We start from the raw sequence: 25,944 nt of genomic DNA, 5'->3' as shown, positions 1-25,944 counted from the left end.
AATAGCACTGTGAACATTCTGAACACATGATACATAAAGCTTGGCCCCCTGCAGAAGCACTTACCAGAACTCCCTCCTACTGTCTCTGTACGTTCTCCCTACCTACCAATTACATTGTAAGCTCCTCGTGTGTAGTGTATGTATAATATCACACAGACATGTGTAGTGTATGTATAATATCACACAGACATGTGTAGTGTATGTATAATATCACACAGACTTGTGTAGTGTATGTATAATATTACACAGACATGTGTAGTGTATGTATAAAATCACACAGACATGTGTAGTGTATGTATAATATCACACAGACATGTGTAGTGTATGTATAATATCACACAGACATGTGTAGTGTATGTATAATATCACACAGACATGTGTAGTGTATGTATAATATCACACAGACATGTGTAGTGTATGTATAATATGACACAGACATGTGTAGTGTATGTATAATATCACACAGACATGTGTAGTGTACGGTATCTATAATATCACACAGACATGTGTAATGTATGTACAGTATAGGATCACACAGACATGTGTAGTGTATGTATAATATCACACAGACATGTGTAGTGTATGTATAATATCACACAGACATGTGTAGTGTACGGTATCTATAATATCACACAGACATGTGTAATGTATGTATAGGATCACAGTCCTTTTAACATCATATGTCCAACACCCCCCAATCATCTCCAATAACAAATCTTCAAATGTAGACCCCAGAGCTGCTGACACACCCCATTCACACAAGCTCTCCATAAACTAAAGGAATGTTCCCAATATATGTGAGATAGGGACGCACTTTGGTGTCCCCTCCTCACAAGATCACATGTGAGTTCAGCCCTTGTGCACCAATGGGCCATTCCCTAAACCATCCTGGTATTATGCAGGGGTAATATACATTACTTAGAGCTGCTCTGCAGGTCTCTAGCCATGGTGGTTAACACATTTCTCAGTCGCTCTCTGGTCCCTGACAGTGATGGGGTTAATTCATTTCTAAATGATGCTCAGGTCTCAGTAGGATGGTTATTGTGACATATTGCATTAAATAGCCCCAATTCTGTTCCCTCTGTGTCTCCTCCCTTCCCTCGCCCTTGTCCGGTCCACTCCCTTCCCTCGCCCTTGTCCGGTCCCCTCCCTTCCCTCGCCCTTGTCCTGTCCCACTCACTTCCCTCTTCCTTGTCCTGTCCCCTCCCGTCTCCGAGCTCAAGGTATAAATACCAGTATTTGACAGTCCTGGTGACTCAGACGCAGCTCCAGAGATCAACATGACTCCAACCACTGGCTCCCTTCTTCTGGTGCTCGTTCTGTGCTCTGTGGGCACCTGGGAAGCAGTTAATGCAAGTAAGTAACACAGCAGGAAGATAAAGGAGGGAGGGGGGTGACTAACACTTCAGGAAGATATGGGAGGGAGGGGAGTAATGTCACGGGAGACCTGGTATTTATACCTTTTAACCGGGATCATAACATTGAGCAAAGCAAGGAGGTAAAATAAATTGTCATTTATTCCATAGAAACAGACGTACACACAGTCGATGTTACAATACACAAGAGAAAACACACGTACTGGGGTTCTGGGCTAAAAACTAACCTTTCCTAGCTCAAATAGTCCCTATTTCCAGATGAGGTTTAATACAGATAAATGTAAGGTTATGCATGTGGGATGCAAGAATAAAAAGGCAACTTACAAATTAAATGGGGATAAATTGGGGGAATCCTTGATGGAGAAGAATTTAGAAGTGCTTGTAGACAGCAGGCTTAGCAATAGTGCCCAAAGTCATGCAGTAGCTGCAAAAGCAAGCAAGATCTTATCTTGCATCAAACGGGCAATGGATGGAAGGGAAGTAAACATAATTATGCTCCTTTACAAAGCATTAGTAAGACTACACCTTGAATATGGAGTTCAATTTTGGGCACCACTTCTTAGAAAATACATTATGGAACTAGAGAGAGTGCAGAGAAGAGCCACCAAATTTATAAAGGGGATGGACAATCTAACTTATGAGGAGAGGCTAGCTAAATTAGATTTATTTACATTAGAAAATAAGTGTCTAAGAGGGGATATGATATCTATATACAAATTTATTCAGGGACAATACAAGGAGCTTTCAAATGAACTATTCATCCCACGGGCAGTACAAAGGACTCCGGGCATCCCTTTAGGTTGGAGAAAAGGAGATTTCACCAGCAACAAAGAAAAGGGTTCTTTACAGTAAGGGCAGTTAGAATGTGGAATTCATTAACCATGGAGACTGTGATGGCAGATACAATAGATTTGTTCAAATAAAGGTTGGACATCTTTTTAAAAAGGAAAGGTATACAGGGATATACCAAATAAGTAAACATGGGAAGAATGTTGATCCAGGGATTAATCTGAATGTCACTGCTTGGAGTCAGGAAGGAATTTATTTTCCCCTTATGAAATAGCATGGGATGATATGACTCTGAGGCTTTTTTGTTTGCCTGCCTCTGGATCAATAAGTAAGTATAGATTTAGGATAAAGTATATGTTGTCTAAATTTAGCATAGGTTGAACTTGATGGGCCTACGTCTTCTTTCAACCTCATCTACTATGTAACTATGTAACTGATACTTCACCCAACCCCCAGTCACTGAAACTCCCACTCTAACCCCCAGTCACTGAGACTCCCACTCTAACCCCCAGTCACTGACACTCCCACTCTAACCTCCAGTCACTGACACTCCCACTCTAACCTCCAGTCACTGACACTCCCACTGTAACCCCCAGTCACTGAGACCCCCACTCTAACCTCCAGTTACTGAGACTCCCACCTCAACTCCTAGTTACTGATACTTCTCCCCATCCCCCAGTCACTGAGACTCCCACTGCAACCCCAGTCAATGAAACATCCCACTCCAACCCCGAGTTACTGAGACTCACATTTCAACCCCAGTCACTGACACTCCCACTCCCAGTCACTGACACTCCCACTCCAACCACTAGTCACTGACACTCCCACTCCAACACCCAGACACTAATAACTCCCACTCAAACCCCCAGTCACTGAGACTCTCATCCCAAATTATAGTGACACCCACTCACTTCATTGTCGCACTCTTTCAGTGACCTTCCTCTCTTTCACTCCACCTCTCCCTCTTTCACCCCACCTCTTGTCCCTCTCTTAAACCCCACCTCTCCCCCTCCCTCTCTTGTCCCACCTCTCCCCCTCCCTCTCTTGTCCCACCTATCCTTATCCCATTCTTACCCCCACCTCTCGTCCTCCCTCTCTTACCCCCACCTCTTCCCCTCCCTCTCGTACCCCCATCTCTCCCCCTCCCTCTCTTGTCCCACCTATCCTCCTCCCATTCTTACCCCCACCTCTCCCCCTTCCTCTCTTACCCCCACCTCTCACCCTCCCCCTCTTACCCCCACCTCTCCCCCTCCCTCTCTTACCCCCACCTATCCCCCTCCCTCACTTACCCCCAACTCTCCCCCTTCCTCTCTTACCCCCACCTCTCCCCCTCTTACCCCCACCTCTCCCCCTCCCTCTCTTACCCCCACCTCTCCCCCTCCCTCTCTTACCTCCACCTCTCCTTCTCCCTCCCATTCACCCCCTCTTTTTCTTACCCCTGCCTCTCCCCCTCCCTCTTTTAACACTCCACCACTTTTCCTCCCTCTCCCAAACCCACCTTTCCCCTCCCTCTCTTACCCCTCCTCTCGTCCTCCCTCTCAGTGACATACACTTCATCAGCGACCTTCCTCTCTTACCCCCACCTCTCCCCATCCTCTCTTACCCCCTCCTCTCCCACTTCCTCTCTTACCCACACCTCTCCCCTCTCTCTCTTACACCCCCACCACTCCCCTCCTCCCTTACAGCCACCACTCCCCACCCTCTCTAACACCCTCATGGCCTATGCTCACAGAGAGGGAACAATAAATCAGAAGTGGGGCAGTTAAAAACAGGAGTCCCCTTAGTGTACAACACAATACAGAAACACCCCATGCTACAGGACCTGTATAGTGGTCATGTCGTGGCGTGGCTGCATAGTGGTCATGTCGTGGCGTGGCTGCATAGTGGTCATGTCGTGGCTGCATAGTGGTCGTGTCGTGACGTGGCGGCATAGTGGTCATGCAGTGACGTGGCTGCATAGTGGTCATGTCGTGGCGTGACTGCATAGTGGTCATGTCGTGGCATGGCTGCATAGTGGTCATGTCGTGTCGTGGCTGCATAGTGGTCATGTCATGGCGTGGCTGCATAGTGGTCATGTCATGGCGTGGCTGCATAGTGGTCATGTCGTGGCGTGGCTGCATAGTGGTCATGTCGTGGCTGCATAGTGGTTGTGTCGTGACGTGGCTGCATAGTGGTCATGTCGTGGCTGCATAGTGGTCGTGTCGTGACGTGGCGGCATAGTGGTCATGCAGTGACGTGGCTGCATAGTGGTCATGTCGTGGCGTGACTGCATAGTGGTCATGTCGTGGCATGGCTGCATAGTGGTCATGTCGTGTCGTGGCTGCATAGTGGTCATGTCATGGCGTGGCTGCATAGTGGTCATGTCATGGCGTGGCTGCATAGTGGTCATGTCGTGGCGTGGCTGCATAGTGGTCATGTCGTGGCTGCATAGTGGTTGTGTCGTGACGTGGCTGCATAGTGGTCATGCCGTGACGTGGCTGCATAGTGGTCATGTCGTGGCGTGACTGCATAGTGGTCATGTTGTGGCGTGGCTGCATAGTGGTCATGTCGTGTCGTGGCTGCATAGTGGTCATGTCATGGCGTGGCTGCATAGTGGTCATGTCATGGCGTGGCTGCATAGTGGTCATGTCGTGTCGTGGCTGCATAGTGGTCATGTCGTGGCGTGGCTGCATAGTGGTCATGTCGTGGCTTATAACGCTTTGGCCAAAGGGTTTAACTAAATGACCCTTTCTCATGAGAATACAGACATTTAAGTATTTAACTCTGTATTTTTTAGCATTGCGTATTTTTCTATTTTGTTGTGTACATTTGGTCACGCCCAATACATTGTGACAAATGGTAACAGACATTATTGTCCCTCAATTAACTCCACATTCACAACACTGTGTTCTATGTGTAAAGGTGTTTCCCCCCCAATCGCATATCGGGGCCATTACTGGGTGTATGTGGTGCATACCTGCTGGCAACAGGGGGGCCGAGCGTTCCACGGTAACTTTGGGACTTGCTGGAACAGGCTTCTGGGGTTCATACCCCACATTATACTTAGCAGTGCAGCGCCTCCGTCTGCCGTAGGCCCCAGGGATATGGAGGCGATCTCCCACGTAGAACTATAACACCCCCCCTGATAAGATCACGCACCAGGTCGGAGGTATATTGCAAAACAGGAACGGTTTATTATCACTCTTCTCTCGGTAGTTACAGGTACTCGACAGTCGTCTGCCGGATCACAGTCTTATCTTTCCCGGTATCACCGGAGATAGTCCCTGGACAGTCACTATAGGCTTTGGGCCCCCGCAGCTATCCTAGCTCTTCCCCACCTCCCTTGCGGAGGCAGAGGTATAGTCACTCTACTCCTCCCGGAGGGAAGAGCACATGGGAAGGCCCCAATCTCAGGCTCCCAGTCGTGACCTGCCTTCCTCAGGGGGAAGGACGAACGCACTAACTTTAGGGCGTTCCTGCCCTTAAGTACAGCCAGAGGGCGGGCAGCTACAATGCATGTACCACCTACAGCGGTCACTCAAATGCCTTACCTAGGTGAAGGGTAAAATCCCATAATAACTACTGGCAGACCTGTGAATACCAGGGTTTACTGCCAGCCCATCAGGTAAAATTAGTAGCCAGGGGGTACCCCGCTACACTTGTATTCTCAGAGTAACAATGCAATAAGATACGGTTTCCAGGTGACCGTTTCTTTGTAGTGTTTATGTGAGATAATAATAACATACTGTATGAAAAACACTCTCAAGTTACCTGAGAATCCGTCTGCTGCTTTACCTATCGTTAGATTCACATTAGTGATATGTATTATTCTTTAACAGTACCCACAGCACTCGCTTACATGGGAATATCTGATAAATATGTGAAAGGTCACAATTAGCCTATTAGTTTTCTTATATAAAACTGCTAGTGCCGCTTATTACCTGGTGTGAAAGAGCTTATGGCGGGGTGAGATAGAGGGGGCCTTATTCTGCCATACTTTAGTGCTAATAAATATCTCAATTTTTCAACATTTTGTGTTGCAGAGAAACCTGGCATGTGCCCAGTGGTGAATACCTTTGCACCATGTCATCACCCATATCCTCCTGCGAAGTGCCACCATGACAGCCAATGTCCTCACCAACAGAAATGCTGCGACTATGGCTGTAGATGGATGTGCGTTGAACCCGTGACACACGGATAACACAGCAACAAAGTAATTATAACTCATCAGAAACACGTTTCTGGGACTTTGTGCACTAACCCGTCTGATGCTGTCATACAAAGAGGCAAAACACGAACATGCCTCGTACGTACCGCACGTGTTAATAAGAAAAGTTGCAAGTCAGGGGTCAAAGTGCCTTAAAAAGTGGTGGTACTATGTTCTAAACTTCGGACCTCAGGAAAGGAATAACAAGGGGATAGAATATTCATGGACAGGTTTAATATTTGGACCTCAACTTGCTTTCAAGAGATAACTTTGCCTACACTGACTGCTCAATAAGAACAAAAAGTGTATATGAAGAACATGTGCCAGTTGTAGTCAACTGGTGGTGTACTAGGTGTACTATGTGTACTAGGTGTGCTAGGTGAGCTAGGTGTACTAGGTGTACTAGGTGTGCTAGGTGTGCTAGGTGTACTAGGTGTGCTAGGTGTACTAGGTTTGCTAGGTGTGCTAGGTGTACTAGGTGTGCTAGGTGTGCTAGGTGTGCTAAGTTTGCTAGGTGTACTAGGTGTGCTAGGTGTGCTAGGTGTACTAGGTGTGCTAGGTGTGCTAGGTGTACTAGGTGTGCTAGGTGTACTAGGTGTGCTAGGTGTGCTAGGTGTGCTAGGTGTATTAGGTGTACTAGGTGTGCTAGGTGTACTAGGTGTACTAGGTGTGCTTGGTGGGAGTGTATGAGAGTCTAATGCTAATTTTAGTCATTTAAATATACTTAACATATCCAAATGAGCATATCTCCCGGATATCTCTGATGCGTTGAGTTTGCCATCTCTCCATGTATTGTATAAATGTGTTTTAGCAGTATATATGTCACTTGGTACTTTAGTAAAATAGGATTCCTTCCTGCAGACCCTATATTTCAGGGTGCGGGAGTAACGCCAGCTTTAGGTAAGACATGAATTAACATTGGGTTATTTGAAGCGAACGCAATGTAAGTCTGTGGAAATGCATTGAAATCACAGAATATAACGCCTGTTACTATGTTAGGCAGCCCTATGTTATTTGCCCTGATTTAATTAAGCGTATTGAATCTGGGGCTAAGTCTCCAAAGCCCCCTCTTTCTTTCTGCCTCTGTTCCTCATTGTCCCTTTATAGACTTGGTCTTTTCTCTCCCACATCACACACTTCTCTCTTGCCCACTCGCCGCGATGTGGTTATCGGAGATACCTGAATTGCTTGATATATCCAAAAATGCGAGTTTGAGCATTTGTTGAGCTCCCGCACGGTTTGTCTGAGCGGGAGAGATACCGATCGGGGACGGGCACTTCCCGAGCGAGTTTGGCACGATATCGGAGCTTTGTGAAGAGCTACATATGCAAACTCGTTGGAGAAGTGCTCAAAATGCTCGATGAGTTACTTGTGGAAGTTTAGTGAATAGTCCCCTATGGCTGTCAGCGGAAGTGCTTTAAGGCTGGAGCTGTCAATGCATTAATAACACACGGACACTGCAAGGACAAAGCAATTATAAGTCATAAAGAACACGTTTCTGAAACGTTGGGTACTATCACGTCTTATGCTCTAATACAAAGATGCCAAACATGAACATGTATTGTGTTTTATTGCATTTCTAGTATATGTTACTAAAAGAAGCTGTAAGTCAGTGATCAATTAGTGGTCATGTGTTCTAGCAAATCTACACTTTGGACCTCATATCATTTTTTAAAGATGATAGAAAATATATAGAAAACTGTCGGTTTAATATTGGGACCTCAACGTATTCAAGCTATATCTTTGCATAGAGTACACTGACAATGCTATATAAGAAAATAAAGTGTATATGAAGAAAATGTGCCAATTTTAGTCAGATTGTGGTTAGAAATTAATATGAGTGAGATATAGGGCAGTTTCAGGGCAAATAACATTATTTTGTATCCTGTATCACTTTGTGCCAAAATGGTTCATGGTCTTTAGTCCAATTGTGTCTCTATGGGCCAAATATTGTAGTTTTTCAGAGGGAGTCGTTAGGGAAGATTTGCAAGATGCAAATAATATAAAGGGAAATACCCCAATATGGGGGAGATTCACTAAGCTCTGATAAGGGGTATCGGGGTACGATCCTGTGTTATCTGCAATGCAAGTTAAGCCTGAATTTCATTACGCAAAATAACACAATATTTTCTACATTTCTAGGTATAAAACCTGCCGAAGCCGCTGTCAGAGGGAAGTGAGGAACATCCCACACAACGCAGCCCGTTCCCATGGAAGTGACGTAATTAGCGGAAGCCTCCGAAGGTCGGAGTCCCTGATGGGATCTGATAGCGGCGGTGGGAAACCCCAGCAGGGATACAAGTAACCCCCTTTCCCTGTCAGAGAGGCCTGTGACACAGTGTAACGCAGCGCATTGCAGGCCCCTCGTGCAGGAAATGGGAGTATCCTTGTGTTACATTACTTCCTGGATTTTATTTTGGTTTGTTTCTCAGCCTGTGGGGTCATTGCTTGGGGATTGGTATCTGTTCTGCGCATATTACTCTGTCTGTAGATGCAGCTGCATTTAATAAAGACACTTTGTAATCACTCAGACCTGTCTCCTGCTGGAATTTGTCACCTCAGACCTGTGGAGGATTTTTAATGCAGAATAAAGAAGAAAATAATGTCCTAAAGCATAAATATTATTAAATATTATAATAACATACCCAGTATCTTGGCATCACAATATTATGCCACTTATGGCTGTTTCTCACATGTGTATCAGCTTGTGCTTTGCAGAGGGTGTGACGGTAAAGGGGTTAACCAGACTCACTATTAAAAGGTTAAACCCACTTGGTTACCTCTGATTTGTGTGTTGAGGTCCTAGAGTGTCAGCTCTTGGACCTAGATGTCAGAAATGCATTACCGTGAATGTGTGCAAATTATGCAACATCAAAGATGTTTGTGTGTTTTGCCTTTCCTGGGGTGCTGAGACCGGGAGATTTCTAGGCTGTAAAATTCAGGGTGGGTTTTCCAGAGAAAGTCTTCACAGAATGTGTCTATGTATCGGGGTTCCAGAGTTATGGGATATCTCAAAAGTTGGATCCGGAAATTGAGTGAGATTCTCGGATGTAGCCAAGCACATTACTCCGGGCAAACTCTGACTCTGACACTGAAAATGTTCTTGCGACTCACCGCCAGGAACCCTGCTGCAGCATCATCATCAAGACAAGGTAAACGGGCATGAAGGGGCTAATGTATACCTGTAACCATACAGGGGGTCCCTAGTAAAAAAGGGGGGTCTCTAGTATAAGGAGAGGTGCCCAAGTACCCTGAACCTAGTATAAGGGTTCATGGGATGCTTCAGCTATATGATAAAGCTGAGAGTGGTTTCTTGTGTGTAAAAAGTTTAAACGTTTTTTTAAAGAGTGTGGCAAGAATGAGGCTAGTGAGTGTAGGCAATATATCCCCTCACTCCATCCCTGACACCAGAATAGGGACATATACATTTTTATCACACAAGATACAGGACACAGTGAATTTTATTAAAGAGTTATATTTAATAAGTATATATGCTGATAACATGTGAATGAACTGTGGGATTTCCATGTCATGGATTCTGAGAGACCAGGTGGCTACCAAGCTTGGTGCCGCTGTGTCTGTGCAGAGTAGGACTTGAAAGCCTCAGGGATGCCAAGGTGTTAGAACAGGAGGGCACTGCAGTTCTGCTTGAGTACCCGCATCCTGGGCTAACACAGGGCTATCCGGCCACCATTTGCCAGAACTCAGACTCTGTGGAGCCGGGACAGCAGGTGGGCTCAGTATGCAGAGAGGCAGCGGTATGAAAAAACAGGATAGGTAGCGCTAACTAAAATATGGAAAGGAATATGTATCTAAGGCGCCTAACAAGAATTGTAATAAGAATTGTAATATAAAAGGATATAAACAGCCGAGCCTGTTAGAAGTGCAGATTTCGAGGTGTCTCCAGGTGTCGTGCTGAGTGCTTCAAAAGAATAAAAACAGTGCATAGCATAATACTGTATGATAGGGTAACAAACAAAACATACAACACAAAAGACAAACAGCTGAGGTGATCAACAGGTGATAATTAAATAAATGAGCATTTAATAAAAACATACATTGGACACATAAAAATAATAAAAATTGTACATAAAACAAATGTATTAGGTCAGACTGATAAACTGCTGCAATGGTAGAAGTGCCCACTCACCAGATGGATGATAAGGGCAAGCAGTGGGTATATCTGAGAGTATCCCCTCGCCTCAGTGGCTGGCTGCAGCTGGACACGTTAACCTCCGTTGGTGAAGAGTTGCACACACCGGCTGGTGTGTGGGCAGATTCTCTCTCGATGCACTGGGGAGTATGAGCAGCTTGCCCTTGAACAACGGCAGCAGATTCGCCAAGAACTGGACAATAATTGCTCAGTCCGTGTGAGCAGATTCGACACAGCAGACCTTGAGGGGGGGGGGGAAATCAAAATTTCGGCAGTAATGTCAGCGTCACCACCCTACGCGTTTCAGAAGCGCTGCTTCCTTCCTCAGGGGTATAATTAATCTGTCCCAAGATGTCCTTTTTATAGATGGTTAGTTGGAAATAATTAATTTCACCTGATAAGTCCTGCACATGCGCACTCGCAGGTAAGAGCGTCCTGCTATAGCGCAACAATAAATGAAATTTAAAACAAACTCAGCTGTTATACAAACCATACGAATATCAAAAACAAACTTATACATAAAACGAAAAACCGATTATTTACTATAAGAAATACAGTGAATAAGTGACAACATATAACATACTTAGAATCCGATATATAAATTCTAAATGTAGTGTGATATATAAGTTAAACACTAAAAGTGTATATAAAGTGATGTACTAAACTAATGAGTGATAAATGTATTTAAAATACATACTTGTAATATGTATTAAAGGTCTATGTAATGTGAATGTGTATGTAGCTTTGGTGTAAGTAGTGTATAAAATAAATAAATGAAAATTGTGTTTTATACAAGGATGTATTAATACATAATGTGCCTAATTATTTGATTATTCATGCGTGTGTGCCAATCCTTCATATATTATAAATTGACTATAAACCATGTATTAAATGCATTAATAAATCATGTTATATATGTCTTATAACATTCACGTATGCTATATCATTTTAGTATGACAACTGTATATTGAATATATTAATTAATATATAAATGGCATAATTCACAATCAGAATGAATGCATATAAATACATAATTCATTATTATAAAACTACCTGTAATAAAATGGATCAACATGCAGAAATACAAAAACCCAAACTAAATTGACTGTAGTTCATGTGTTAACCAAAAATGCTTTTAAATCAAATTCAATGTTGAGGCCTAGTGGGGATAGAGTACAAAGTTCATAAATCCAAAAGGATTCTCTCCTCCCCAGTAGGCTCACAACATTGCCTCCTCTCCAATTTGGTGTGATGGCTTCGATGGCTATACACTTTAGTCCCTTGGGATCCTGTCCGTGCACCTGAAGAAAATGATTCGATACACTATGTGTAATTAGACCTTTTTTTATGTTGTATATGTGTTCGTATAGACGTCTTTTAACAGATCTAGTAGTCATACCCACATACTGCAGACCGCACGGACATTCAAGGAGATATATTACGTGTGAACTATTACAAGTGAAAGTTGTTTAATTTTATAAATTGCAGCAGTTTATCAGTCTGACCTAATACACTGTTCCAGATGCGTGTACAGCCAGGAAACACAACAGCACATTCGTATGGCAGCAAGCCACGATGGGGATATAGGTAGAATCGGCAGTATAATCAGTAGGACCACTGCTAATTCTCCTTATATCCCCATCGTGGCTTGCTGCCATACGAATCTGCCTTTGCGGTCTACAGGATATTGACGCCAGATCTGACTAATCTGCTGTTGTGTTTCCTGGCTGTACACGCATACGAAACAGTGTGTCAAGGGGGGCCCGAAAAACACCAGCTGATGTGTGAGACGCTGACCACACAGAGGATCAACGCAACAAGCTGCTCCAAGCCACAGAGGAGAGGGGATACTCTCAGAATTACCCACTGCCTGCCCTTATCATCTGTCTGGTGAGTGGGCATTTTAACCATTGCGGCAGGTACATTAGTTTGACCTATCTTATTTATCATTTTGTGTTATTATTGTAATTTTTAAAGTCTTTTTATTAAATGTTCAATTAACTTGTTCACCTTCTGATCATCTCAGCTGTTTGTTATATGTTATGTTTGTCATGTTTACCATACAGTATTATGCTATGCATTTTATTTGTTCTCTTTAAGCACGAATTTCACCATTTGGAGATATCCTGGGACCTGCACATCCACCAGTCCTGGTTATATATATATCCTTTTTCATATATTTATATGTTAGGCGCCACAGATATCTATTCTTTGTACCCAGAGAGGCAGAGTGTGTGATTTGGGGATTGCGTCCCTTGCGGCGCGGTTCCTCCTCTCTGCATAACAGTACTGCAGCAGCTGCTGCTGCCTCCGATCTGCCCCCTGCTGGTGCACGCACCCGCACTCTGTAAACAGAAGACCTTTCTACCAGATCACAGACCTTAGCTCCGCCCCCTCGGTCATGCCACGCCTCCGCTGCGCGCGGCGTGCACGCGTGATGCGCGCAACGAGCCCCAGCTGCGAGTCAAGATTGCTGTGAGCCCTTGTCTCCTGCAGCCTATCCTTTGCATCTGCAGAGGCTCCGCCTCCACTCCGCCCCCTCTCCTACTGGTTCCTGTCTCCTGTCTCCTATATTTGCAGCCCATATCCAAGTGGCCCATTATAAGTGGCATGACTACTGAACAACTGAAGTTTAAAAGGAAGGAACTCTTACCCTAATGGATCTTATCCTTCTTCTCTCCTCAGGTAAAATCCATCTCTAAATCCTCATTGAAGCCTTTGCTGTGTGTATTATATAGTATATGCAAGTGATCCAATGCTAGGTAAAAACCATCTCTAAATCCTCATTGAAGCCTTTGCTGTGTGTATTATATAGTATATGCAAGTGATCCAATGCTAGGTAAAAACCATCTCTAAATCCTCATTGAAGCCTTTGCTGTGTGTATTATATAGTATATGCAAGTGATCCAATGCTAGGTAAAAACCATCTCTAAATCCTCATTGAAGCCTTTGCTGTGTGTATTATATAGTATATGTAAGTGATCCAATGCTAGGTAAAATCCATATTTGAATGCTGTTTTCTGTCTACCCCTAATCAAATTAAGTGTTGCACCTAGGCAGGGAACACCCTGTGTAGAAAACCATTTGTTTGAATGTGCCTCAGATGTGCTAATTAAGCAGACAGAACCACACTGTCATGTGACTTTTAGGCCTATATAAACCCAGTCAGAACAGCTAGTCTGCCTGCTGCCTTCATCCAAGTGGCCCATTATAAGTGGCATGACTACTGAACAATTAAGTTTAAAAGGAAGTGAGGAAGAAGTGAGGAAGAAGTGGACACCCCATCTGGCCCTGATTCCTGCATTTGAACTACGCTGGAAAGGAGGATATCATCAATACCAGACTGCATCATTACTGCTGTGATGCTGCCTTTACCATTTATATTTGCTGTGACTTCACTTCTTCTCAAATTATGCACTTCTTTCTACCAGCCTCAGTATGTCTCAAACTCTATTCATATATCTCCATCTCTCCTTCCTTCACCACTTCTCTTTTCACATGTACTCCTTTCTTACCTGCATCCTCTGACACCACACAGCTATATTCCCTGCACTAAAACACACCCTTACAAATCCTCCTCACACATCCTCTTTCTATCTATGCTTCTCCTCCTTGCTTCTGGGGATATCTCTCCCAATCCTGGTCCCTGTCTTATTTCTACTTGCTCTCCTCCTCGCCTCCCACATGCAAATTCTACTCCTTCTGGTGTCAACCCCTCCAACCTCATACCCATTCCCTGCCACCCTACCTCCTCTCTCCCTTTCCCCTGTGCCCTTTGGAATGCTCGCTCCCTCTCTAACAAGTTCCTCTCTGTACATGACTTCTTTCTCTCTCACTCCCTGATTCTCTTTGCTATAACTGAGACATGGCTCACTCAGTCTGACTCTGCTCTGGAAGCTGCCCTCTCCTATGGTGGCCTTTCCTTCTCCCACACTCCGCGCCCTGATGGCAGGGGTGGAGGCGTGGGGCTCCTGCTCTCCTCTCTCTGCCATTACCGAACCCTTCCTATTCCCCCCTCTCTTGCTTTTCCCTCCTTTGAGGCTCACACTGTCCATATCTTCTCTCCTCTCCCTGTCCATGTGGCGGTCATCTATCGCCCACCTACCTCTACTCATCCCCCTTCTGCCTTTCTCTCTCACTTTGAATCCTGGCTCTCTTTCTTTCTCTCCTCAGACTCCCCTGTTCTTCTCCTTGGGGACTTCAATTGCCACATTGATGACCCCTCTCTCTCTTGGGCTTCCCGCTTTCTTTCTCTTACCTCTTCTTTTGGCCTTCAACAGTGCACTTCAGCCAGCACCCACAAGGATGGCCACTACTTAGACCTGGTTTTCACTAAAAACTTCTCTCTCTCTGATTTCTCCATTTCCCCTTTTCCTCTCTCTGACCATCATCTCATCTCATTCTCTTTATCTCGCTTCTCCCCTTCTCCACCTCCATCTACCCCCCGGTCCTGCAGAAACCTGCGCTCTATTCACTTACCTGACTTTGAGTCCACTTTACGCTCCTCCCTCTCCTCTCTCAGCTCTGCTACAGACCCTGACAACCTAGTCAGAAAGTACAACTCTGTCTTGTCCTCGTCTCTTGATCTACATGCCCCGCTTTCTCTCTGCCGCCCTCGCCCTTCTAACCCTAGACCCTGGCTAAATTCCCACACGCGCATGCTGTGTTCCTCCACTCGTTCCTCTGAACGCCTCTGGAGGAAGTCTCACACTCTCGCAGACTTCCTTCACTACAAATTTATGCTATCCTGTTTCAACTCTGCCTTCTCGCAAGCTAAACAAGCCTACTTTTCTGCACTAATCAACATGCACAAGTCTAACCCACGCCGACTGTTCTCTGTCTTTGATACTCTACTCAAACCACCCTCAGCTGCCTCTCCTTCCTCCATCTCCGCTCAGGACTTTGCTGACTATTTTAAGGAAAAGGTGGAATCCATACGTAAGAACATCCCCTCTGTTTCTTCCCCCCATTCAACACCTCTTCCTAACTCTCCTCCTGCCTTCCTTGACTCTTTTTCCACTGTCTCAGAGGAGGATGTGTCGCTGTTGATCGCCTCTTCTCCCTCTACCACTTGCCCTCTTGACCCCATTGCCTCCCATCTCCTAAAACCTCTAGCTCCTACTATAATCCCTACGCTTACACACATTTTTAACTCCTCCCTCTGCTCTGGAACCTTTCCATCCTCCTTCAAACATGAAACAGTCATACCATTACTCAAAAACAGCAAGCTTGACCCTACCTGTCTTTCTAACTATCGACCTGTCTCCCTCCTGTTTTTTGCCTCTAGACTCCTTGAACGTCTTGTATTCTCTCGCTTGCTCCATTTTCTCAACACCTATTCTCTCCTAGACCCTCTACAATCTGGCTTCCGCACTGCTCACTCCACCGAAACAGCCCTCACTAAAATAACTGACGACTTCCATGCTGCCAAAGACAGAGGTCATTACACTCTGCTCATATTACTCGACCTCTCTGCAGCATTTGACACAGTGGACCACCCTCTTCTCCTCCACATTCTCCATACTCTAGGTATTCGGAACAAAGCTCTATCCTGGATCTCATCCTACCCCTCCCATCGTACTTTTAGTGTCTCATCTGCTAACACCTCCTCCTCCTCTATTGATCTCTCTGTGGGGGTACCCCAGGGCTCTGTCCTGGGACCTCTTCTCTTTTCTCTGTACACACTCTCTCTATGTGACCTAATAACATCTTTTGGGTTTAATTATCACCTCTATGCCGACGACACACAAATATACTTTTCAACACCTTACCTTACACCTGCTGTACAAACCAAAGTTTCTGAATGTCTCTCTGCTATATCATCCTGGATGGCCCTCCGACGCCTTAAACTCAACATGGCTAAAACAGAGCTCCTCATACTTCCTCCGAAACCTGGCCCTACTACCTCCTTCCACATTACTGTTGGAACTACAATCATTCACCCAGTAGCCCAAGCACGCTGCCTAGGGGTCACACTCGACTCCTCTCTCAGATTCGCCCCTCACATTCAAAACATTTCTAAAACTTGTCGCTTTTTCCTCCGCAATATAACTAAGATACGCCCTTTCCTCTGTTGTTCGACTGCTAAAACTTTGACTCAGGCCCTCATTCTCTCCCGTCTTGATTACTGTAACCTCCTGCTGTCTGGCCTTCCTGCCTCTCACCTGTCTCCCCTACAATCTATCCTAAATGCTGCTGCCAGAATCACTCTACTCTTTCCTAGATCTGTCTCAGCATCTCCCCTCATTAAATCCCTCTCCTGGCTTCCGATCAAATCCCGCATCTCACACTCCATTCTTCTCCTCACTTTTAAAGCTTTACATTCTTCTGCCCCTCCTTACATCTCATCCCTAATTTCTCGGTATGCACCATCCAGACTCTTGCGTTCTTCTCAAGGATGTCTTCTTTCTACCCCCTTTGTATCTAAAGCCCTCTCCCGCCTTAAACCTTTTTCACTGACTGCCCCACACCTCTGGAATGCCCTTCCCCTCAGTACCCGACTAGCACCCTCTCTATCCACCTTTAAGACCCATCTTATGACACACTTGCTTAAAGAAGCATATGAATAGCACTGGGGATATTCTGAACACGATACATAAAGCTTGACCCCCTGCAGATGCACTTACCAGAACTCCCTCCTACTGTCTCTGTACGTTCTACCTACCTACCAATTAGACTGTAAGCTCCTCGGGGCAGGGACTCCTCTTCCGAAATTTAACTTTTATGTCTAAAGCACTTATTCCCATGATCTGTCATTTATATTATCTGTTATTTATTTGATTACCACATGTATTACTACTGTGAAGCGCTATGTACACTAATGGCACTATATAAATAAAGACATACAATACAATACAATACAATACAATAAGAAACTTCCTCTTCCTGTCAGACCTTGCTGAACATAACCTTGTGTAGCCTTTGCGTGTGCCTGTCTTGTCCAGCCCAGTCTTGTCTTGTTCTCTGCAGTTAACCTCTCGTGTACCGACCTGGCTTTGCATTTGGATTCTCTCTGGCTCTTGACCCCTGGCATATGGATAACGACTACGAGTACCTCTCCAACCCCAGACCACAGGCTTACAGACTCCAACTACGTGTACCTCTCCAACCCACGGACCCCGGCAAGTATTGGATTAACCCTTTCTACATACCCAGACCCAGCAACGCTACAAACCACCTTCTGGGCTCGCCCCCGCTACTGTGGGTGTGTGGCACAGTCCTTCCCACCTCAGTGCCGGGGTCAGGTCTTGTTTGTGGGCTCACGCAAGCGTTACACATATGTGCCAGGTTGGCGCATGCCCCTTTGCAGAATGAGAAATGGTGCCCACCCGGCTATACAATACCGGCAAATCGGTGATTGGCTGGCAGGAGAATTCCCATACTCCGATGTAGAGGTTGGTGAGTGGGTCACTGCAACCCAAAAGAAAGCTTGCAGCCAATCAGGAGGGCAGATTCCAAGTGCCAAACCAACAGCGGCAAATTCAAAGATGCTTTGTGCTGAATAGACGCGAGCCGGATTCAAAAATTGAGTGAGGACATTTTCTAAGTCCCGCTTTTGAGAACGTAGCGGTCGCGGTTGGTATTGCATGCCAAAATCAGTTCCAGGACTTTCATGAGTACCTATCAGCCATTGGAAAGGGCTCCTACGAGGTCATTTTTGCGAATTTCGTTTAAAGGACAAGTTTATTCGTTAGCCCCGTTCCCAGTAAGTGTGTTAACACTGTAAATTGTGTTACATTGTGTGTATGTCTTTTCCTGAAATAAATTACAATTTATTTTACCTCCTTGCTTTGCTCAATTAATGATCCCGGAATAGAAAGGTGTTAATAAACCTGGTCTCCCGTGACAACCAGTATTTATACCCTTGGGTGTGACTGTAACTCCGTCTCATAACAAGACAGATTTGGATACTGACAGATCATCTGTCATGCTGCGCTCACCACAAACAGGACTAGAACGCGGGGCTGAGTTGGGATGTATATAGCCGCTGCCCTACAACCACAGAGCCAGGTCCGGAATGCGTAGTTGGAGTCGTGGAGCTGGGTCGGCGTAGGAGAGTTCGGGCAAGCCGTGGTACTTGCCATGATCCGGGATTGGAGAGAGAAGAATGGTCGTTTTCCGAAGCCGTGGTCAAGGAGAGGAGAGAGCGGGGTTCCAATAACAAGCCGAAGTCCAGGGGTAGAAAAGAGACAGGTCCAGGTACGAGCAGGGGTTACAACACAAGTCAGGCAAGGCACAGGAACAGGAAAGATCCAGGAAGCAGCGAGCACAGCCCAACAGTGTTTATGTTCAGCGAAGTGAAAGTGAAACCGGATGGCATTTAAAGGGGAAAGCACCAATCAGGAACCAGCAGAAGATGACCTCACACATTAGCCCCAGCCGATAGGGTAGTGCTGTATTGCCTGCAAGTGTAACACGGCTGATGCTGCTAGTGTTCGTTGCCGTGCGTACGAGGAGTGCGGCGCAGAGTGGGTGCACCGCCAGAGAGAGTGTGTGCCGTGGTGATACTGCGGGAGCGCGCCTCTGCGGATGAAGCATTGCACAGCTGCGTGCGCACAGATAGCAGTCTGTGAGTGCCAGAGGTACAGCCGTGTGACGCGTGCTGGGGGCGGAGCCTGGCAGCAATCCTGACACCATCACATCCAGTATGTGACCTAATCAGTATCCACCCCTCAGGCTGACACTCTCTGGCTGTTGCTAGGCCCGCCCTTGGATACATCAAATGTATCCAAGGCTGCAAAAGCACACAAGGCCTTTCTGAAGGAATTAACCCATCCAATGACTGCACCTAACAGGACTTACACTGGTAGGGCCCAGTAAAAGAAGTAGCGGCTGGAGGCTAGGCTACAATCTCCCCCTTATGCCATTTTACATATTGATACAAATTTGGACGTTATAACTCAAGCTAAGTACATCTATTTTATTGCTGATACAAGCCACTCTGTTGCCATTATCAACCTTGATGTGTATAAGTATAGGGAGTTTATAAGTAAAATTTGGCAGTGATGTTAGCTGCGCTGTGTATACTGTAGACACAGCATTCATACTGTATGCTAGTTTAGTTGGCATTAGGGTCACACGGGCATCCTGGATTTAAGATATTGATTTCTTTTTCTCACTAGCTTAGAGTATAAATTGGCAGCAGAGTTCGAGTTGAGCTGTATCTCTTAAAAAACAGCATTTATATGCAAGTTTGTGTATCTAGTGTGGATTTGATCTTTATACACTAAAGTGATTGTACTAATGCAAGAGCTCCAAGTTGAAGAGTTTTATGAGCTTGAACCATGTAACATCAAGGGTTTGGTCGGAATTGTTTTACATGTGGAACATTAGCAAATTTTGGCAAACGGTTAAATATTTACATCACTCCTAGCAAGCTGCAATCAATTCCAGTCAGCACCACGTGGGAATATTTTTATATTAATATTTTATTCACTTATCACATGAGCACTTCATATTTCACTTAAGCATATAATATGAAAAAATTGATTTAGTTGGTGTGCACCAAGGTAATGTGCTTTCTGTGGAGGATTGTACTGATTTATTATCAATTTAACTCTCCAATTGGTAAATACAATCTCCTCCTGGGGAAATTCCAACGACCCCGCTTGGACTATAGTAGGCATAACATCACATACTGTACAACAACCGTGAATTAACCTAACATAATATGCAGTAACATTTGCATACGTTAACACATTGCAATGCAAAATACCATAACAAATATCCTTCCCCAACTGGAACCTGGATTTAATGTGAATGTACTAGGGCTACCTCAGTAGTACTGGGCCGGATCAGGCTTTTCTGACCATATTGTCCTGACCGTCAGGTACTTTGACAGAATAGCACCTCCTCTTCCCAGACTCGGCTATATATTCTACTCTGTCTATGTGTATATTGCGGCCCACTACCCATAGCTTGAGTAGGTGTTTTGCCCTGTCAAAATCACAGTATCTGGAGTCTCTGGAAGTATTGGCTAAGTGTTCTATTATAGCTTCCTCCACCCACTCCACCCTGTGTTCCTCAGCACTCCTCATGAGGTACTCGGGGAGATATGGATACTCATATCCCATCTGGTGGAATCTTTGTACTAGAAATCTCTCTGCCCTACTGTACTTCATTAGGCCCTTCTCTCTGACTGTGCCAGGTAACACCCAAAACATTTACCCTTCCCATAATGGTGGTTCTACAATCTCCTCCTTAACTAAAGAGGTATTGAGTACTGACCCTGACAAATTATTCTTATCATGCCCCATCAGTACTGATTCTGATGAGGACTTTTCCTCCTGTTCCAGCCGGTCCCCTCATGGTACAGACTTCCCCACAGCTCATTATGGCAGACATATTATCATATTTGACATTGCTGTTTGGGACCATGGGACTCACAGGGGATAAGGGTCTAGGAGTCAGGGGTCTTACTTTAGGACTGGTATTGGTAGTGGAAGGCGGGACAGAATGGGCAGGTTGGGCAGTGGCTGGGGCAACTGGGGACAGTCTAACGTCTCTGAAGAGAAAACTTTTGGGAGTCTCCCCAGGAGGAGAGATAGAAACGTCCACAGTCCAGCAAGGCTCAGTTGACCGCGGCCTTTAGCCTTTAGGAATCGGGCTTCAGCCAGGGCGGTGGCATTGAGAGCGTCTCCTCCTTCCTTCCGTTCTCTGCAACGAAGGAGGAAGGGGTCCAAAGCGGACCTGTCACACACTGGAGCGGCAGCGGTAGCGGTAGCTGGTAACCCCGTCCGTCCGCACGGCTTTGCGGCCTTCTCATCTCCCGGTGGTGGAGCTGTAATCGTGGTAACATCACGGACATCTGGGGTGGTGCCGGCCTGCACTTCCCGAGGGAATTACTTCAGCAGCTTCAGCGCATCAAAGTGGCGTTCCGCAGTGATCATGTAGGGGGTGGCTCTAGCGCGGGCCTCGTGCATCTCCTGGCGCCGCGTAGGGACAGATCGGCAGCCTTCTGCGCTTGGTCCCAGCGCGGATCAGCATAGTGGATCACCCTTGGGTCCCGGTGACAACTACCATTACCTGCGGATCAGCATCCGATTCAGGTACGTTGGAGGTCTTGGCAGGTACCTCGTGGATGTCATCAGTCTCATCCTCCGATTCACTGATGGCGGTCACTTCCTGGATATTCTCCCTCATGGAGCAGCTTACCAGAGCAGCAGTAGAGCGCACATCACAGTTTGGGGGTGATGCTTCTCTGCGGGGCTCAGATGGTTGGCTACTCAGGGTAAGTGGCACACTGGACATGGTAAGGCACAGCTCCGGTAGAGGGGTGGTATTGGGCATGTTTTGGAAAGCACTGACCCAGGCTGTAGGGCCCAGAAGGGAGCCTTCGTTCCACCCCACATGGCGCACGAGTGTAGTTCCATAGCAGGTTCCGTATTAGCATAATCAGACACCATTTGTAGATCGGCATAGAATAGTTCATATACCATCGCGAGATAATGATGGTTGGCATCGCCGGCAGATCTCTGTGCAAGGACCTATAGCTTGCGCACCAAGGTATATAAAGTCCTCCGCTCCTCGGTGCTCATTGTAGGATTAGGCCAGTGGATTTCTTCCGGCCTAGGCAGCCGATAGTGCACGCAGCAGATTAGGCAACTGCCCACACTGCGCAGTGCGCTGCCGTGTGGTTGGTCTTCGACCGCATTGCAGGTACTGATCTGGCGGCCCAGAGGACAGTAAAATGCCAAGAAAGATTAACACTGCAGATTAACTAATAAAGATAGTTTTAAAGTTTTAAAGAATTAAAGATTTACTATTCTTCTGAATGGGACCAGTACAGCGGCCCTTTTACACTATCTTCAGGAAGAAAATACCAATAGTAACCTCCCAGATGAGCTGTGCAACCAACCGTGTCTAGTCCGTGCTGCGACGATATGGGCAATGAAGCTCTTATAATAAAGGTGAAGCCCAGCTATTGCCCTATCGACTGGATAATTATACAGGGTTGCCTGGTATATACAGTACACAAGAAATCCTCCCCAGGGAGGTCAGTACGCCGCACAGCCGTGGAATAAAAAGCTTCAGAAAAGGCTGATCAGTGTGGCATGAAACTTTAATAGAACATAGTGCAAACGGATCCTCTTGACGCGTTTCGGCCCGTCAGACCTTTGTCAAAAGAGTGATCCGTTTGTAAAAACATGAAGCATATATAGCAAATGCAAGTAACAACACCTGTGGTCAAGCCCCAACCAAATGGGTAACAGGTGTACATCCTGACATTGCTGATAATGGCATGTGAAGTTAAAAACATAGCTGGGGTTAAAAATGACCAATCTATATGTTTGGCAAGAAAAGGCATATACAATACAAAACATGTATAACCACAATCACTAGTATATTGGTCAAAAGAACTAAAAACATGTACATTAAAACAAAAAAAGCACCAATGTAAATAAAGTTTATGATGAAAAACAACAATAATACTATGAAATCACCCGGACTCCTAATTTTTGATATTTGCAAGAGAAAATTGAGAGAGCTGTCATTAACAAATAGCTTGTTAGTCCTATTGTTAACATAAGATTGTCTAAGTAATGAAACAATAAGAAATAATACAATAAATGCAATGAAGTATAAAGGGATAAGTGGGAAACCAGATCAAGGGAGAAAAAAAAGGGGAAAAAAAAAAAAAGGGAAAAAAAAAAGGGGGAAAAAAAAAGGGGAAAAAAAAAAGGGGAAAAAAAAGGGGGAAAAAAGGAAAAAAAAAAGAAAAAAAAAAAGGGGGGGAGGGAGGGAAAGGGGGGGGGGGGGGAGGGAGAAGGGGAGGGGAGAAGGGAAGGAAGAGGAAACATATAATAAAACCAAAGAATGTATATATAAGCTTTATGCAACAGTTAATCTCCAAGAAAATGTTTCAGTTCCCATTCAACATTTAGGCCGTAAGGCTGCAAAGTATTCAGGGAAAATATCCATGACATCTCCTTTTTATTTAGTCGGTTCAATCTATCGCCTCCCCTAATACAAGAGGGGACGTGTTCGACCGCACAAAATGAGACATTTTTAAGTCCACCAAGTGGACATTGTACAAAATGTTTAGATAGTGGATGTACTAAGTCTTTCTTATTGATTAATCTGACATGTTCTGAGATGCGAATGTACAATGATCTGATGGTTCTGCCCACACATTTATATCGACAACCGCATGTAATCACATATACAACGTGACTTGTTTGACAGTTAATAAAGGTGTTAATTCTATGTTTACCTTTTGGAAACAATGTGTGCACTCTCTTAGTTGGTGTGGCATATTTACAACATTTGCAGAAACTGCATCTGAAGAAACCTCTGGGTATGTTACTCATACGGGATTGACTTGGAGATTTATACAAGCTTTTAGAAATAGATGAGGCTAATGTGTTGGCCCTTCTGAAAGCAAATCTGGGACCGTGTGTCGTATATATGTCCAAATCTTTGTCCAGTTTTAATATGTTCCAATGTTTGGACACTATCTGTCTGATTTGTGACGCCTGTTTGCTAAATTTTGTAATGAATAGTGGCATATCTTGAAATTTTGTTTGTTTGTTTCTAATTTTCTTTTTCAATAGATCCACACGGTCCACAGTTTTGGCATTAAGGAGGGCCACATCAACATCAGCTTTATTGTATCCCCTGGATAAGAATTTATCACTTAGTGTTTTGGAGTGTTTCAAAAAGGTTTCTGGGTCTGAACAAAGGCGTTTATAACGCAGAAATTGTCCCTTAGGGATCCCACGTATCAATGTTTTAGGATGACTGCTTCTGGCGTGTAGATATGAATTCCTGGCATGTGGTTTTGTATATATATCAGTATGTATACCAGTGATAGGGTCACCATGGATGGTCACATCAAGGTAATTGATTTTAACAGTATCAGTTTCAAAAGTAAAGTGAAGATTCATATTGTTAGTATTAAGAGTTTCAATAAATGTGTGAAGACTATTTAAATCACCCTCCCAAATGAAAATCAAATCATCAATGAAACGTTTATAAAAAATAATGTTAGAACGAAATGAATTAGTGCTACCATAAATGTGAATAGATTCCCATAAACCCATGAACAAATTAGCATATGAGGGTGCAAAAGAAGTCCCCATAGCTGTGCCCTGTTTTTGAAGAAAAAATTGTGTGTCAAAAAGAAAATAGTTATGTGTGAGTAGAAAAAGAATAGAATCAGTGATAAAAGTGATTTGTGCTATGGAAAGTGTAGAAAGTTGTAAGTAGTGATTAATGGCCCTTAGGCCGTGCTCGTGTTCAATAATAGTGTACAGTGATGTGACGTCCATGGTGACCCATCGATATCCCTCCTTCCAAGACACATCTTCTAATGAAATTAACAATGCTGTAGTGTCTTGAATGAATGAAGGTAAGGTTTTTACAATGGGTTGCAGAAATTTATCCACATAACGTGAAACACCATCTCCCAAAGATCCAATACTGGAGACAATGGGCCTCCCCGGGGGGTTCTCCAGTGATTTGTGGATCTTTGGGAGATGGTGGAAAATTGGAATTGTAGGAAACTCACATGCCAGATATTGCCTTTCTTTGTTAGATAAAACATACAGAGTATCGCCAAGTTCTAAAAGATCTTGAAGCTCCCCCAGGAACCCCTTTGTTGGATCTGATTTTAGTGTGGCATAAAATTCTTTGTTGCTCAAAAGTCTTAAAGCCTCGTCCCGGTATTTGATGGATGACTGTACAACTATTGCTCCTCCCTTATCAGCATTTTTTATGATTATGTCTGTATTTTTCTTCAGTAGATCTAAATCAATTCTTTCTTGTGGGGTAAGATTATCTGATACATACGATGAATCAGAGAATGAGTAGCCTTTGGCTAGTAACCTCAAATCTCTGTCCACCAGCCTCTCAAATGTTGACAGACATGGGCCCTTGGTGTTGTTTGGCACAAATAAAGACCGTTTTTTAAGTTTAGAGTCAGTATGGCCGAAAAAGGGAGGTTCAATAGTTGCCTCTGTGTGTCCCTCATCGTATAGGGACTGCATATCAAACTCAACCGTGCTTTCAGCAAAGGTTGGAGCCTTAATCACAATAGCACTGTCAATGATGGTTTGTGATGTATTTGTGACAGATTGAGATAAAGTTTTGTTAGTGTTTTTTGAAAACAATTTCTTAAGAGCCCATTTGCGTGTGTATTTTTGTAAGTCAATTATCGTTGTAAAGAGGTCAAAATTTTCTTGGGGGGCATAATTCAAGTCACGTTGTATATGTGATTACATGCGGTTGTCGATATAAATATGTGGGCAGAACCATCAGATCATTGTACATTCGCATCTCAGAACATGTCAGATTAATCAATAAGAAAGACTTAGTACATCCACTATCTAAACATTTTGTACAATGTCCACTTGGTGGACTTAAAAATTTCTCATTTTGTGCGGTCGAACACGTCCCCTCTTGTATTAGGGGAGGCGATAGATTGAACCGACTAAATAAAA

General features: G+C 44.7%; 1 long non-coding RNA gene across 1 annotated transcript; it reads left to right on the top strand.

Annotated features, from left to right (window-relative positions):
* Positions 1-1,268: 1,268 nt before the first annotated feature.
* On the top strand, positions 1,269-8,881 carry LOC142491892 (uncharacterized). The gene is made up of 3 exons (XR_012800570.1): positions 1,269-1,356; positions 6,188-6,357; positions 8,494-8,881. It is a non-coding gene; the product is annotated as an uncharacterized LOC142491892 (long non-coding RNA).
* Positions 8,882-25,944: the final 17,063 nt, after the last annotated feature.

The sequence above is a fragment of the Ascaphus truei genome, chromosome 4, assembly GCF_040206685.1.
Source record: "Ascaphus truei isolate aAscTru1 chromosome 4, aAscTru1.hap1, whole genome shotgun sequence".
NCBI lineage: Eukaryota > Metazoa > Chordata > Amphibia > Anura > Ascaphidae > Ascaphus > Ascaphus truei.
Note: the sequence above shows the minus strand (reverse complement) of the source record. Positions and strands in the feature narration are given on the sequence as shown.